We start from the raw sequence: 14,847 nt of genomic DNA, 5'->3' as shown, positions 1-14,847 counted from the left end.
CAAAGTACTTTAGCTGAGGTCTCGAAAATATTGAAGGGAATAAGGAAACCACTTTGCACAACCCAAACCATACTCCTACTTGTAAATCCTGGCATGGTATTTACTTTTCACACAGCAGGGGGACAGTATTGGCTCCTGTTCCTCTTGTGTAGCACTGAACCCCTTACTTATACCAAATACCTTCTTGTTACCTCAATCTAGTATTTGTGCAATTATGTATCTGTGTTTAAGAGGAGCACCTTGGTCTTGTTTCTACTGAGCAACTCTTTATTTATCAGAAACAATACATGACTCTATAAATATGATTTCTTTTTCTTCCTCTTCTCCAGTAAACTGAAGTCCCTCTCCTTTCACTGTTGTCTAGTAAATATGTGGTACAGCGTTATCCATGTCACTAATGATATTCAGATTAGCTGCCACACCAAGGAGTTGGGCAGCTGGTTTCAATCTGCCCTTTTGCTCCGACAGTGCCTCACTGATAACCAGTTGTAAATGGTTTTCCAAGGACTGGGGCATCCTGCACAGTAGTTTCATACAGACTATGGGTTTCTAGTTAATTTACAAAAATTTCATGAAATTGTATTGAAAGCCTGACCACAGTGCAGATGTATGACATCACTGCTGCTCTTCTATCTTTGAGGCTTATTACCTTTTTAGGAGAAAACTGGAGCACTTGGAGAATATTTCTTTTCAGTGGGAACCTGTGTTGCTGCTACTTATCTCCATGCTCTCCCATATATTTACTTCAGTATCTTACAGCAGTTTATAAACAAGTGATCAACACACAGAGGCTACAGCTAAAAAAAAAATCTGTTAAAAATCTGCACAGAAGATACTAATTGCAAACAGGCTATAGAAACTGCTGACTGGGTGTTCTCTTGTCTAAAGAGAAGATCTTGCCTCCCTTTTCCACTGTCCAATTTTAGATTCTGGGGTCAGGACAGCTTCACATGAGGCAGAACAGGGCAGGTGCCTGCTGCAGGTCACCTCAGGGCGACATGACCCTCTGCCTCAGAACCACACCCATTTTCCAGTGATTGGCTTATCCCCACAACTAGGTCATCATCATGTCCTTGCGAGGCCACCCCTGTAACCCAGCTGTAACCCAGGTGATATCAGCACTACCTGGGACTGTCTGGTAGGTGAGGCCATACCTTGGTCAACCCCAAAGCACAGCAAGAGCAGGATGTCCTCCCTCTTCCTTGCATGGGGATGCCATTTTGTTAATGGTATAAACCCCACAACCTTTTTCAAGCTTCTCAAGAGCTTCTCATATATTCTTGATATATGTCATATACAAGCATTGTAAATATCTCTAAATATAGATACAGCGAGGTGGGTATATTTATAAATGCATACAGTTTATAATAATGAATTTATAGTTGCAAAAGTTTACATAGAAAAGATTACTTAGTAAGAGGTACCAAAAATAAAGTTTAAATACGAATAGAAAATAAAAAAAGGCAGAACATACAGTCATACAACTACCAGTTAACAACACAGATGAAATCCCAACCAGACTGCTGCACAGTATTACCTGGTCTGTCTTTGGACTTTGTGCTGTGCTGCAAGATACAGACAACACTACCTATTAAAATGGAAAATCAGAACAAAAATTTAACTTTACAGTAACATGTGTAGGGGCACTAGGAGAAGTTCACAATGGATTTTCCCCAAAAGACTACGTCCATTGGATAAATGACAGCTGCGATGAAATTTCTGAAACAAAACCAAATTGTCCAGTGTGACTAGGGCAAGGGATGACACTTACCAAAAGGCTTCTCTAATGTGAATGCTTCCCCTGAACATGATGCAGCAGTAAACATGCCTCCTGTTAGGACAAAAGACAAACCCCTGAAGGCAACTTCCAAATCACCTATACCTTACATAGCAGACTGGGCTTACAAACACAGGATCTCTCCTAAGTTATCATCCAGCTGGCTGAAAGCAACCAACAAGTAATTCATCAGGCTCACTCTTCAACAATTTTTTTCAGCAAAGATCCAGCACGGTTGTTCAGACCTACACAGTCTTTCCCATTCAAGTCCAGGGAAAAGTCCATGTTACAGTTGACAGTAATGGCACCTCACTGAACAAGCTCTTTGTGATGCCTGTTTGCGCTGGGGCCACTTCAAATAAATCTAGTATGGGTTTGGTACACTATTCTGAGCAGCCGTGAACAAAAAGCAGCCTTGTTAAAATATATCTCCTTTTCTAGCGGTAGAAAGGGCCACCTTCCTCTGAATTTCTTGGGGTTTTCTATGTTTCAGTAGCGTTTGTTATTCTTTTACTTTTTGCAGCTGAAATGCAGACTGGCATTACCCATCCTTTTCCTTTCAAGGGTTTGGGGAAGGACGGGCCTTCAGGGCTGTGATGTGTCTCTTAACCACCCCAGAGATCTCCTGCTTTGCCAGTGTTTGCAACTGGGCCACAACTGCCTGAGAGACACATCTGATTGCATCTTCGGCCATGTTTTCAGCCATGCTTTTAACATGTGGCTTAACAATCTCCAAACTCTTTTAGAAAAATGGTATAGCTTTTGAAAAGAGGCTGCGGAATACAGCTTCTACTCCACCTGGGCTCTTTAATAATTCATGGACAAGGAAGGGTCCTTTTAATTCTTCTACTACCCTTTACTACTTATTCTTTACTACATGATGGTGTGTTTCCTTAAAACATCAGAACCTTTCAGGTCAACAGATAAAACTTCAGAGTCTCCTTTCCACTGCAAAAAAAGAAATGCTTGTTTTCATTTTTGTTTATTTCAGTGCTGTCTCTTTCTACGTGAGGTTGTTTTACTGGCACATAAAGCAGTTTGTACTACGTTGCTGCAATGAGCTCACTGCTATTACCATGTGCCAGAACCCAGCATGATAATGGGACCTATAAATCTCAAACCAGCTGGTACTCAACAAGGTTTTGTGTAGAGGTACATTGGGATAAAAACCTTCCAGGCATGTCAATTAAAAAGGAAACTGTCACTGGCTACCCTAGGAGAAGTTTCAGAAAAACTCGCTAGGTTCCCAGTTGAACAAAGAGTACAAGGATTTTCATCCATTTTAAGCTTTGTTCCCTAATTGCAGGACTGAAGACCAGGTCTATGGTTGGTCAACAGTTAAAGCTCTGTTGTTGGAACTAGTAAATGTTTATACATTCCAGCAATATGCATATGGATGAATAATGGACTTGTCACAAAGAATAATGCCACGTCTTACCCAGCAGCATTATTAATATTATTCCAGCTGCCTGGGTATTGTATTTCTGCAAACCCCATCTCCCACTGGCCTGACAGCTTCCAGGGGCTTTGAATAGCTGTTTGGTAAAGTTCAAACTGGTGTTTTGTGGGGATATTCTGGTGTAAGCATTGTTGGGGAGCATGATGTAAAAACCACAGTTTACTATCCTTCTTTTTCTCCCACTCTGGCTTCAGCTGCTAAACATCATGGACTTGAGAGGCTTTTATCCAGCTGTTAAATTTCTTCAGCAAGCACCACCACTTCACAAACAGCTGTTTCTTCCTTACTTGCCTTTTTACTGCTAGAAACTTCTCAATTTTGCATATACTGTTCTCAGTAGTGCTCACTTTTTAAAGTTCTTTAAAGTTCATTGGAATAAAACGTCCCCTTTATACCTTGGTGACTGTAGTCTATTAAGCAGTATGCTGACCCTCTCTCACTGTCCTGAGGACACCTAGGGAAGGTAATGGGATATTGGGAAGTGTGGAAATTGGCATGACAAATGGTATGGAATAAGGGGGTGGATATTGTCCTGGTTTCAGCTAGGGTAGAGTTAATTTCTTCTCAGTAGCTTATTCTAATTTCTTACGGTGCTGTATGTTGGATTTGGAATGAGAACGGTGTTGATAACACACTGATGTTTTGTTTTTGGCTAAGTTGTGTTTATCCTAAGTTATTTTTTCTTGTCGCACAGTCTGTAGGTGAGGAAGTTCACAAACTAAACTGGGGCAGGTGACCTGAACTGACCAATGGGGACATTCCACACTATAGAACATTATGCCCAATGTATAAACAGAGGGGCTGATCTGGGTTAGGGAAGGGGAGTCTGGCATTGGTCAACTGGTGGTGAGCAATTGTAATGTGCATCACTTGTTTTTCCCTTTTAATTATCATTATAATCTACTATTATTACTGTATTTTACTTTATTTTTGATTATTAAACTTCATTAAATTTTTCCTTGAATTTTTTTATCTCAACCTGCAAGTTTTACTTTGATTCTCATGCCCATTCCACCAGGGTGGGGGGAGAGAGGCAGAGGTAGAGTGAGCAGCTGCATGGTGCTTATTTCCAGTTGGGTTTAAACCACAACATTCACAATTTCAACTAGTACCTGGGAACATCTAATCATAACTAATGTCAAATATTTCTTTTGTCCTAAACATCCTCATAGTCTTCCTTTCTGAGTGGAGGCATATTTATTCTAATTTTCACCAATTGCCAGACATGGTTTTCCAAATCCTTGCACAGCTTCGAGTTTTCACGCCCATTCTCTGACTGTAATGAAGAAGCTGTGGTTACAGTTCTTTATTATAAACTCCAGTAACACATTAATGTAGCAAATGGTAATTGCTTGCTGTAAAACATCCCCATGTTTTAGTTTCGAGCATCCTGTTAAAGCAAACTGTGACACAGGCCTCTACTTCATTATTAGTAACAAAGCAGTGAAAATTATTCTAATTTAACAACTTGTGTGAAGGCTGATTTAAAAACATCCATTCTCTGCTTGGTAATTACTGAGGTGGCAAAAATGGTTTAAAAGCCTCAGCTACTTCAGAACTCATTCTGCCTTTCAGACATACAGTTCAGGCACACTGGGATAGTATGTTCACCACTAAAATGAGACTAATACTGTTACTGTGTTTAGAATAAACCACAAATACCTGCTACTTCTAAAGGACTTTCTCACAGTCTTATGTTATATTCTAATTCTTGGTTTACATGACATGAGGCTACCTGTTTTCTCTTCAGATCAACAGTACTGCTTGTTTCAGAAAGGGGCTTTACATTCCCAAAGCATCCCACTTCCTCAGGAGCATAGTAAATATGTTTTGACAGATGCTGTAGTTTGTTAACATGCTGCTACTACATGCACACAAAAAACCAAACATTAGGCAACTGATTTGTCATGTTCAACAAAACTTTATTTATCGTTTGGGTGATGGTGACTTGCCTCTCACTGTCACCATTTCTTTTCCTTCAAAGATGTGTTTTTAATGGTTTGATTTATTTTTTTTTTATCCTGTGGTTCTAAGCAAGATTAAAAACAATTCACAAAATAATTGTGTCTTTTACGCAATCAGCCAGAATCATGTTTTCAGAAAGTGCTAAAAAATCCATGTCAACATAAGGGTAAGGGAATACATGGAGTATAATTCCTGTCATGGTATTACAAGTAGCTGTTAGGACACTGAGATGTAGACAAAAGTTGCCTCCTACCCCCTCACACAAACTGTTGTCTTCATAATGCCAGCCCAAACATCTTCTCTCCAATGCAGATGGTCTTTTTAGGAAGACCTTTTGGGCTCTAGGTGTCCCTACAAACATGTTCTTGTGAAGTTATTTTTTTTCTTCTGGTCTTCATCTTTAGTAAGCAATGTTACCTATATTTTCTAGCATAGGACAAAGCTGAAGGACAGCCCCATAAGGTGATCTGGCTGGTTTGCAGGCAGGTGAAGGGGGCCTCTTGGGCAGATTCACAGGTCTGGTCTATTCTTTGAATGGCCTGGGGTTGGGTGGCAGCCTCCTGGATAGCTTCATAGGTTTATCCCTTTGCCCAGTGCATATTCAGATTTTTTCATGGCCTCCCCACTCTCTGACATGCTCCCATACCATTCAACTGTACTTTCCTTTTATTTTGTTTTCTTTCTACTTACGTTTTCAACTAATTTTATTATATCTTACTAAACACTTTTATACACACATTTTATAAATATGATTTTTGTGTATTATAAAGAAGTGTAACTACGTATAAACACACATTTAAACTGTTCTACACTTTTACATGTTTTCGCAAACACACACGAACACGTGTGTGTGTGTGTGTGTGTGCATGAGGGCCTTTGACACACTCCTGTGGCAACGAAAAAGGCAGGGTTTCAGCTGCTGGCAGTTACAGGGGGTTCTGAAATCACATGGGGTACTGGTCATGACCATGACTAAATGCTGACTTTCACAGATAAAGCGAGGACTTCTGAGGCCCGAGGGATATAATGCACTTCTGGGCTAAACAGGTCATATGGTTGGGAAAGGGAGAAGGGCTTCTGGGGACAGTGGTCATCAGACTTTTGAGGGTCAGGTCTTCCAGTAGAAGTTGGAGGAATGTAGCCTGAACCATCCTGTACCAAAGTTGTTCTTCAACTGAGACTAATGACATTTCCATCAGTTGTAGCCTTTTCTCATCCTCTCCTCAACTTTCTAAATCAATAGAAATCTAGGTTGCTACCACTCAAATAAGGAATGAAGACAGGTGTTAGACATAAAATAAGTAGGAAGCAGTATATAATAATTAGTGAGAGAACTTACATATGAATACTATTTTTACATACAATAGTAACTATTACAGGCAGTTTGAGGTAATTTGGCATTACACAGGCTAAGCAGATAGATGATGATGATTGGGGTACAGAGATGATACAAGATATGTGAGGCTGAGCTTCTCCTGAAGAGAAGACTAGAAGACATACTTTAAGTAACAAAGAGCCAACAAACTATTTTTTATCTCCCTTATATTAAGACGAAATGGTATGATCATACCCAATTACCTTATCTAGACAAAAATACTTTATATTGTTACTTAAAACAAAGGGGTTACATGAGGATCTTACCTTCACATACCCAGACCTTATCACTGAACCTGGTAATTTAGTAGTTTATTTAAGCCTGGTAGTTTACTTAACACTTCCGTCTAAATAAGTAGTTTATCTATTAATGTTTTTAAAACTGATTTTTATTCTTGACTTAAAGTACGTACCTTTTAATTTTTTGGTATCTTTATTTTGTATGCACAAAATCACGATCTACCGACCTTTCATAAGGTAGGTTGACTTTGCTCTATAATCACTGAGGTGTATTGTTCTTTATTTTCTCTCTGCATCACGATTAAGCAAAAGGAATCTTTTGAAGGAAAAGCTTATCCTTTTTGGATTGACTTTCTTAAACTCTCATATTTCCCAGCTAATGTTTAGGGCTGAAGAAACAGCAACAGCAGCAACCCAATTTTTGGATTAAGCTATGAGCAGATGTAGACTTGGCTACAAGTCATCTTTGCTTTTCCAAAGGCGATCTCCTGTTCTGTCCAAGGAAGAAGGGTCACACCACACAGCAGCATCCAAAATGTACTCTTCATCAGACTATTCTGTCCTGAATTTTAAAACTTCCATTTTTATATCACAATTGCTCCTGATTGTTCTTGATCCAGTTAGAGGTCTGAAAGCTTTCAGAAGTTATTAGTGCCAAGTTTATTGACTGCTTTTATGAACCAGTACATACTTGCTCACAGGGAATGTTATGTATCACATGCTCACCAGAAGTGGAAATGTTACAACTTAGAAGTACTGTTAATATGCAATGACTTCACCCTGAGGGAAGAATGAATTTGCTAAGAGAATGGCCATGTCAAAAGACTCAGGTTACCTCAGGGTGTAAGGAGTTTGAAATCCAGAAGATTAGAAAATTTCTCAAGACAAGGGAAAAAAAATTATATCAGATGTAACAAATATGCTCAATGACGTCTTTTCAGAGATCATTAACTGTAAAGCTAGAGGGATCATAACAATAATCTAACCTATATACAAAGGCAATAGAACTCAACCTAAATGCAATCCTGAACAGCAGAGACATTCCAGAAAACTGTTTTTTTTAACATTAATTTTGAACACTCATTCTTTCACATTTTTAATTCACTAACCTTGATTGGGGCAGAAAAAAAAACACCAGAAAATGTAAAATGATTCCCTAGTTCCTTTTTGCTGCTTTTTGTTAGACCAGCATAAAAGGCATCTAAGCAGAATCCTCTGCTTGGCTGGTCAGATGTGCTGGTAGGTATGGGGTATATGTAGTAAAGGACAGTTTATCAAGCAGAGCCACGGCTGCACTTTGCCAGTACAAGCTGCAGGCAGGAGAATAATGGTTCCTGTGTGTCAGTGTAGAGTCGTGACGGCTGATACAGATACAAGGAGTCAGTTACATGCAGGAAAGATGTCTTCCTCGTTTTATTTTCTCATCTGCTTTTTTATACCCCTTGCTAGCAGCAAGCAGTATCCTTATTTTAGGTAAGCAAGCAACAGCGTTTTCATTGGCTAGGATCTATGGGCGATACATTTGGCAAAGCTCAAGGCCTTAATGCAGTTCCCACATCCTGGGCCTACCAACTTGACAGCCTGCCTTTGTCTTCTCCATTAGGGCTGCGTACTGACTTCCTTATCATCGAGGATACACCCGAAACTTTTCCCAGTCGATATCTCCATCCTGGGAGCTAATAGACCCACTATTAACCCCATCAATTTTTTGCTATTAGCACATGGACACAGTTGTCAGGAATTTAAAGGCATATGTTGTTCAAATATCTCAGATCACTCTGAATCCATCTACAGACAACCTGCCACACTTCAGGAACAAACAAAGAAGATCACACAGGAAACTGGGTTTTTCGGCCTGGAAGGCTGGCTGTCTAATTGGGGCATTTCAGGTTGGTTACTGTCCTTACTCAAGACGGGGGTCTCAGTTTTGATAATACTCGTGCTTGTGCTTGTAATGTTGCCATGTATTGTGTCGTGTTTGCAAAGGGCCCTGCAAAAGACGACACAGGGAATATTTCTTACACAATTACAGAAAGGGGGAATTGATGGGGTTAATAGCGGGTCAGGATGAGATATCGACTGGGAAAAGTTTCGGGTGTATCCTCGATGATAAGGAAGTCAGTACGCAGCCCTAATGGAGAAGACAAAGGCAGGCTGTCAAGTTGGTAGGCCCAGGATGTGGGAACTGCATTAAGGCCTTGAGCTTTGCCAAATGCATCGCCCACAGATCCTAGCCAATGAAAACGCTGTTGCTTGCTTACCTAAAATAAGGATACTGCTTGCTGCTAGCAAGGGGTATAAAAAAGCAGATGAGGAAATAAAACGAGGAAGACATCTTTCCTGCATGTAACTGACTCCTTGTATCTGTATCAGCCGTCACGACTCTACACTGACACCTGTGTTATGGGGTAGTCTGGGTTCAAGGTGACTCATGGAAAAATTTGCAGACTTCATCCAGTGGCACCAGAGCACGTCTCAGGCATCTCACACATTCTCCACAAGTACAATATGTGGCTGCATGAACGTACACATTCAAGAAGCTTCTAAGTACTACTCTGAAATAGTCACACACTGCAAATACTTCTAGAATTCTCTGTTCCTCCCAACACCCATAAGACAAGAAGCCTGGACTACAGAAGTGACTAAGTGCTTTGAGATATAAATTTCTTCATGGTTCAGTGCTTCCTAATTTCTCATGATAATAATTCTGATCCAAACTCTTCTGAATCTTCAGCTGAAACAACCTACATACTTTATTTTGAAGTATAGGTTAAAAAAAGGCCTTTGTAAGGTCACTGTTTATCCTGTAACTTAAAATATGAAACTTTTTACTGCATGAGAAAATTCCAAAAGAATACAGCAAATACAGAAAACATGACTATCAGTGCAGGATTCTTTCAAGCACAGGCTTCTTCTGGGAATATGAAGTTAATTGGTCAACACTATGAATTGAATTATTCCTTGAGAAAACTTCTGTTGATCAGCTGTAGAAAACTGCCATGCAATATGACTGAACTTTAAAGAACCTGAACAGTTTGTAATTTCTCAACCAAAAATAAGTAGGGTGTAATGTTCCAGGTAAGATGAGATGACTAGATCATTTTGGTGTTTGCATCTGAAAAAGTGGGAGAAAGACTGGTGGATGCAACAGCTGCAAGTCTCATAAACTCCTTGTACTTGTGTGATAAGGTATTCCTTCTTCTCCATAACAGATAAAGCAACAGTTGGAAAAGTAGTCAAAAGATTCCGAGAATAAAATCTGTACTAGTCCAGAGCATACCAAAATTAATAGTAAACCTTAGAAAAGGAAAAGTAAAGGTTTAATTTAGACTGAGAGAAATTTTTGGTTAGAACTTTAATCCAGAGACAAAACTTAGTGAGCTGTAAAATTTAAATAAGCGGTTGTGATTTTAATATAATAAAATATTAATAAAATATTTCAGAAGAGAAAGAAAACCTAAACAGTGTTCTGAAACACTGACATGAGTCATCATAGATTTTTACGATGAAAACCTTTACAATTTTAATGACAGTTTCCTAATTCCTTTATTCCTAAAAAAAGGCTTTAAAATGAAATGTTTTTCATTCAGATTAGATAGCATTAGCTGAATGCTTTGCTCAGCCTGAAGTTTTGTCTTTTCAACTTGCCAAAACACAATTAAGAAAACCTGATAATTTCAGTTTCTTTAAGAATAGTTTTCAGTATTGGCAATGAAGTGAAAAATCAGTTAAATAAAAATCCAACTAGATTATTTGCAAAGATTTTTATACCAACAGAATTATCAGTGGCTCAACCGGAATTTCTGAGAAAGATTTAAGGGTAAAAAGTGATTGTAAAAAGTCGACTGGATATGAAAGTTTATTAACAAGTAAGTTTTTAGAAGGAGAAAGTCATGTTAAATAGAACCATAACCAATCTGCATCTACCAGAACTGTGGGACACTATTCTCTCAGAGCAAGGTCATGACCTCTTCAGTAAGGCCAGGCAATAAAAAAGATAGGAATGACAAGAGTTATTTAGTTCTCTCATTATTTAGCTCATAATAACCTCTGCACCCTTGATTTAATAATGTTTAATTAAATTGCTTCACAATGATAACTTAGAGTGAGAGGGAGGATTGCAGACTAGGGAAAGCTACAGCTGACCAATAAATAAATAAATTATATTAAAATTACATGGGCTGGTTCTTTAAAAGGGTTAAGAACAGTTTGAAATGAACTAAGTTTAGCCTAGCTGCCCATGCAGCCTGAACACGAACAGACTCATGTGACATGAGATTTCTAATTCAGAGCCAGGCTGAGGAGAAATGTGATAGCAATCACAGATCAAAAAGAGTGGATACCAAACCAGGGAATTAAGGCATCCCCCAAAACTGCAGGAGACCAGCCAGGAAAAGGTCAGTGAGAGTCTTCATTCATTTATTAATACAATCAAAACCTTAGGGTACAGGCTGAGTTGCCATTTGATCTTACCTTGTGAAACAACCCTACAACCTCTCTGAAAGGCAGCTGTACTGAAGATATAAATGGGAACCAAAAGAGGGGTTGCAGCCACAGAAAACTAAGGTTTTCAGGGAGAAGTAGAACTTTGAAAGAAGGGTATTGCATAGCAAGAGTTTGTGACAAAACTCTAAAAAATCCTGCCTGAGGGATAAAAAGTATTGATATGTACATGCAAGTACATAAATATATAGAGAACAACTTAAAGTTTGTAAATTTCAGTGTCCGGAAGTACCAGAATATTAATTTCAAAAACAAGAGGTAGTAGGAAAAAAGCATTTCTAGTGTTCTATGAGTCTGCAATTAACCTGTGTCTGATTCTGGTGAAAAAAACATGCCTGGGACACCGGAGGTTTCATCTCAAATCCTGATGCAGCTGAATGAAGTGGCTGAACTCAATTTGCTTCGGTGCAGTAAGGACCATGTGGAAGTCAAGCTTCCACAATCTCTAAATGAAGGCCAGAGCTTTCAAAAGCCACCTTTGTTCCTGAGCACTCTGTTTCTGATAGCAGAGCTTCATTTGCTACAGGTGGTAATTCAGCTGGGGCCATGAATGCTCAACACATAAAAAAAGTACATTTTCACTGCACAACAGAAAAAAGATGATAATACAATGGAAATAGCTTAACTTTAAAGCCATTCTGAAAAACAAAGATGAAAACTCTGAAACCTGAACTATCCTACTGAGCTCAGTCTACTGGAAAACTGGCCCTTTTCAAAGCATCACATCTTTCACATGACATTTTAGTCTGGCAGATTTCCAGTTCAGTTTTAACAACACAAAAAAAATGCTAGGCTTACCTATCCGTTTTTGCTCCTTGCTGCCTTTACACTAACTACATTTCTCTAGATTTTGTTTTCCTTCACAATCTCCATGCTCCAAGCCACAGCGAGGATCTGTGTTAATCCTTGCGTTGTGCTTTAACTCGGCTGTACTTTGTCACACCAGACTGGTGTGCATTCAACGCCACAGACTTTCTATAGATGCCTCGTGCTGCAAAAATGGTAAATGGCTCCTTTCATTATGCAGATGTTCAAGCATTACTTGTTGCTAAACTTGTTCACTGCCTGGGCAATCCATCTGCCTGCCTTGGGGGAGTGCCTAGTGCAGCTCAGTAATAGCAAAGCAACTCTCAAAAGAAGAAAGGACTGATAGCTGCAGCACGGCACTTCTGCAGTAGAAATCTTACACTGGTTAATACGGACACAGAATCCACACAAGCTGTCTTGCAGGCTGCTGCGCTCTCTAGAGGGAACTCATAGCAAAGGAAACTGTATTCATTCCAAGGTATTCGTGAATTCCCAGGTGACTGTTGGAATAGTGAAAATGTTACAGATTATGACAGTACAATTTTTCAATAGAATGCATGAAAAAGTGGGCTGAAAAGATGCTCTTTGGATCAGATCACATCGTTTTCTTTACTCCTTGCCAGCTCAGTAAACAGCTTTTCTTTCCCTTCTCTCTGAGATCCATTTCCCTTCAGCCTTTGGCTGCCAGTCTATGCCAATACCAATGAATTCTGAAAATAATAACGCAAAACAGAATCTGATAACTAGTGAATGTATATGCAAGCGTAGGAGAGGGTAACACAGGAAGTATAAAATAACAGCTAGGGAACATTAAGACAGTGGAAGATATGACGGCAGTTATGGGAGCTCCAGGAGGTTTATTTCCTCAACCAGTATATTTTCATTAATGAATAACAAAAATGAGGTTTATTGAGTGAACATAAATGATAAAAAGCAGTAGTATAATGAAATTAGTACTACCAGGTGCATTAAAAATGCTTTAAAATAATAAACATAATCCAACTCTCATTAAAAAAAAGAAAACATACAGAAGGAGTGGCATTTCTGTGTCCAGCTTATTTCAGCATTTTAAAAGAGAGACCACTGAATCACAAGTAAAAATGCTTTTTTAATTTTTCAGAATGCAAGCCATATGATATTTAGCACACCACATTAAGCTGAACTGATTTTACCTTCTGTTAAGTTTTTAATTTCTGCTAATAGAACTACAGTCTACTCTGCCCTTTATACAACAACACCAAACCCTTTACAGTAAGGTAAACACAGGTTTAACTGCAGTACTTACTTTTGCCTGGTAATGAAATGTATGTTGACCCATGCCAGTTCATGAATGCTTCCTGAACAAGGACTTGAAAATCCAGCGTTTGAACGAGTTTCACATATATTAAAAGAAAAAAAAATCCAGAAAGAAAGGGAGGGAAAAGACTCAGAAGAAAGCTAAACAAAGAAAAAGCCTGTAAGCTTTACAGCTCTGACTGCAAAATGTTCAGTCTGGCAGCTCTAGGAGAAATACAACTCTGTGTACTTGTACATGCTCACCCCATTAGAGGAGGAGTCAGTTTTGCAACACTTATGTTCCTTGCTTGAGGCAAAACAGTGACTCTCTTTAGTGCAAGCAATGTTTGGAGTGTGACGGCTTTAAAGGTGAGAGGTGTGCTCTAGAGCGTAGGAATGCATCAGCAGAAAAAGAATAATTGTAAGCATCAGCTACATACTCTACAGGTTGTTGTGGCTCCTTTTAAATGCTTACTGTCTATGATTCTTGTTTTTCAAGGGAAATCTGATTCCCCTTCAGTACAAACTGCATCCATAATACTTTTTGTGCACCAGTAGTTTATGTTTTATATTCTAGAATAGCAGAAAAAATAAATTCTTTTTACAACAGAGTGAAAGGTGTTGGCTTTACACTAAAAAGCAGATTAAATAGAAGGCAAAAAAGTCCTTTTTTTTTTTGTAACTTTGATTGCTATTTCTTGTGATTTGAGAAGTTTCAGATTATGTAATAAGGTTTTGAAATTTACTGACATAACTATTCACTAGTCATCTATCTATACTTCAATAAAAACACTTTTACATATTCTTCGTAATGCTTTCATTGAATTATATTTTTATCTTCATGCCAGTGAACTGAACGTAAAATAAAATGTATGCATTTGTAGTGAAAATTCTTTTTAAGGGAGAAGATTGAGCAAGAAGATTCCTTTTCATAATGAAAGGAGATTTCTTTGGTGTGGATGTTAAGTTGTTAATAGGGTCAAGTCTCTCCAACCAAGGTTGGCACTGTTCACATCTCATAACTAAATGGACATTCTGCAGACTATTTGAAACAATCTGTGAATATGAAAATATGAACAGTTTCTTGCCAAACATTTGTGTTTCTTGCCAAACATTTTCAGGTAAGGAATGCATACCTTGTGATCTATCCACACAGAGATTACAAAACTTCAGGTGTGTTCCTTCAGTATGGCTTGGCTACGCTCACAGCTGCTGCTGAGAGGAACAGTTCCACTCTGCACCTCCACCTGCGTTGCTCCCATCATGTGTGCTGTGCTATCCATTTGGCTCTCTGTTAAGGTAGTTTAGAGAGCTAACTGGTGGAAGACAATTCCTTTGTTTTTCCTCTTATTTGTAAATTTCTGAACAGGCTCATTCTGGGATCAAACAAATGCTGGTGACAGCATGCTGGGGAACAGAACACGTAGCTTTCAGAAAAGACACAGCT

The 14,847-nt window shown here is 38.8% G+C and overlaps 1 protein-coding gene across 4 annotated transcripts in view; it reads right to left on the bottom strand.

The window, feature by feature from the left end:
* PRLR (prolactin receptor) overlaps positions 1-14,847 on the bottom strand; it is a 156,198-nt gene that overhangs the window by 78,606 nt on the left and 62,745 nt on the right. Inside the window, exon 1 of one of the 4 annotated variants that reach the window (XM_018077226.1) lies at positions 13,411-13,659. The exons of the other annotated variants lie outside the window; for them this stretch is intronic. The gene's annotated coding sequence lies outside the window, so the exon portion shown is untranslated. Of the gene's footprint in view, positions 1-13,410; positions 13,660-14,847 lie in introns of those variants that run through there. 4 annotated transcript variants of the gene reach the window in all.

The sequence above is a fragment of the Manacus vitellinus genome, unplaced genomic scaffold (assembly GCF_001715985.3).
Source record: "Manacus vitellinus isolate BGI_N305 unplaced genomic scaffold, ASM171598v3 scaffold_36_pilon, whole genome shotgun sequence".
Taxonomy (NCBI): Eukaryota; Metazoa; Chordata; class Aves; order Passeriformes; family Pipridae; genus Manacus; species Manacus vitellinus.
This window is presented reverse-complemented; position numbering and strand designations above follow the sequence as displayed.